This window comes from Parasteatoda tepidariorum, chromosome 7, assembly GCF_043381705.1.
Source record: "Parasteatoda tepidariorum isolate YZ-2023 chromosome 7, CAS_Ptep_4.0, whole genome shotgun sequence".
NCBI lineage: Eukaryota > Metazoa > Arthropoda > Arachnida > Araneae > Theridiidae > Parasteatoda > Parasteatoda tepidariorum.
The window spans coordinates 3997506-4000472 of record NC_092210.1 but is presented as its reverse complement, the minus strand read 5'-3'; the positions used below and the strand labels follow the sequence as shown (position 1 = coordinate 4000472).

The following is a 2967-nucleotide window of genomic DNA, read 5'->3' as shown; positions in this document are numbered from 1 at the left end:
ATATATATATATATATAAATGAAAGGAAAATATGTATCCTCAAAGGGAGGGTTAACTACGCAATAAAAAAAACGTCTATTCTTTCTTTCCCTTATTTTATTTCGTAACATTGTTTAAAGATGATATTGAACGAATAAAATACTAATTATAATTTAAGTTTTAATGAAAAGTCTTCTTTACTAAATATTTTACAGATTATGGAATTAAAGAAAGCTCTAAATGCTCAAGCACTTACTTCAAATTTTGTTCAGTAAAAAAAAATGGAGACATTTTATAGTTTTGAAATAATTTATAAGCAATAATTAGCATTATATTAGCATAACTATACTATAGCAATAATTAGCATAACTATAAGCAATAAATAGCATTATAGTTTTGAATTAATTTATAAGCAATAATTTATAGCAATAATTAAGGAATGGTAACAAATGTGGACTCCTCTAAATTTTGACTACTAAAATTCAAAAATTAGGTTATTACAATTTTGGACAAATTTGGTTACTACAATAATAATATAGATCCGTGGTGTCAAAGGGGGTGGAGCTCTTCCCTTCCAATGAAGTGAACCGAGTTCGAATCCCAGCAATGACTGGTTCTTTCGAATTCCGCACCCAGCTTGAACTGACCGCAGTGCTGATGTGAAATATCCTCAGTGGTAGACGGATCCTGGGTGAGATTGCGCTTGCCATCAGGATAACCGTGGGGGTTTTCGTGGTTTTCCTCTCCCTGTAACGCAAATGCGGGTTAGCTCCATCAAAAACAAATTTCTTCCACAAGCATGATTCAGGAGTTCCCTTGTTTTCTGGATTAGCTTTAAAATTAAAAGGCTACGGAGCTAAAGATTGGAAGTCGTAAACCCAAAATTGGGTCGGCTGTTCAACGACGGTTATAAAATATAAAATTAAATAATAATATAAATAGCAATTAAAGTTATTAATTTTTCAAGGAAAAAAAAGGCAAAATACGAGTGTGGCTTATCAGGCGATTGAAACTACTTCTAATATAACTCAATTTTTCTTCTTTCTAATTAAAAAAAAAATGAAAGAAAGAAGAACTATAGACTTTTGAATTCGATTATCTTTGAAATCAGAATTTTGCATTTACCGTTGAATTTCAAACCATAAATTATTAATGAAAGTTTCAAAAAGTTGAATACGGATCGTTTTTCATACATCATTCAATACGAATCGTTTTTAATGCGTCATTCAATTCAAATCAACGTTTTTACTCACGACATTCAATACCAATTGTTTTTAAAATTTGAAATCATGTTTGAAACATCACTGAATACGAATCGTTATTAATACGTCGTTCAATACGAATCATTTTTAAAATTTGAAATCTTATGTTCAGATAAAGAAGGTATTAAAATGATCCATGTTGGTTTGTTTTTCTTCCTCAGAAATCATTTCAATTCATTGAAAAAAGAACAGGAATGGAAAAGACATAATATAATGAGTGTAAACAAAACTAGTTTGAAGTATACTAGCTGTTTCAGTGCTGTCAACAGACAGTGCCGATGCACAATGTCCAGACCGTCTGGTATAAATATTGTTTATACAATCGAAAAAGTAAATGCCTTCAATAATTTCATTTGGGAATAATTCCGTCTTTTTTTCTTTTTTCTTCTTTTTTTTGGTCTAAATTTCTTGTGTTATTTAGATACTACAGTGAAACACGCTTGAGAAGTTTTTCAAGGGGTGTGGAAAGAAATCGTATATACTTTCTTTTGGAAAAAATGGTGTCTAAGAAATTAATGAAAAGTATTTCATCATTTTCAAATTCAAAATTTTTTTCAGATACAGTCCCTGGCCAAATTATTAGACGCACTATTAGATTCTATGTAAAATATTAATGATCAGCTGATACTATATAGCTTTATTGTTTTTATGTGACTGAAACCGGTTTGTAATATTGCTTACGTTCGTGTATCAATTGATGAAATAGACGATATATAATGTAGATTCTACGATTGGATAAATTAGACGATATATTATATAAATATAGAATAATTATTATATCAGGCATTCTATTAGTATATTATAATAGTTAGACTAAATTATTGGACGCACTGTAATGTTTTAATAATTGCATGTTTTGCACGAGTTTATAGGCAATACTTTTATATATGAACATACATGTAATGGGTTTTTATAGAGGAGATTTTTTTCTATACTTCCTATTTGTATTTATTTTTAACGCATTGTATTACAATGTTAACCAATTAATACACGAATATAAACAAGTGCAAGCGGTTTTAGTCTCGTGAAAACAATAAAGCTGTATGGTATCACGTGATAATTCAGATTTTACGAAGAATCTTACAGTGCGTTTAATAATTTGGCCAGGGACTGTATGACTCGAATACCCGTTCTGGATTTACGCTAAAGAAAGAAAGCTTCAAAATGTATACCACGTGATTTGACACCAAAATAACACACCTATTACAACAGTACATCACGAAAAGAGTCAAGTAGAGTTTTCAAAGAAGAAAAATACTGCTGAATTTATTGAATCCTTTGAAAAGAAATTTACTAAGGTAATAAGAGTGAGTGAGTGAGTCCAGTTTGCAAACGAGGAGGCAATGTCCCCGTTTAATTCTCAATAATTAAAACACTAAACAGCATTTATTATAGTAACAGCGCGTTTATCGAGCTGTAGCATCAAAAAGAAATAGTGATTTGAAATATTTCGTTCAGATTGCGGCCAGCCATTGACTCACTCTTAATGAAAAAATATTTCGTTTTGACAGCGCAAAAATGTTTAACGCCTGTTTGCTTTTCGTGAAATTTAAATAAATAAATAAATTAAATTCTGGTCGTTATAGTGGAATCTATGGTTCAGTTCGGATGCTATAATAGTCAAAATTCAAATTATTGCTTTGATTATCAAACTTCAATTCATTAATTACTATGATAATCAAAATTCAATTAATTGTTATTGTATCCGCACGGATTTGTAGCGCCA

General features: G+C 30.1%; 1 protein-coding gene across 1 annotated transcript in view; it reads left to right on the top strand.

Moving 5' to 3' along the window:
• LOC107456088 (iroquois-class homeodomain protein IRX-6) overlaps positions 1-2967 on the top strand; it is a 54286-nt gene that overhangs the window by 543 nt on the left and 50776 nt on the right. The window lies entirely within an intron of this gene.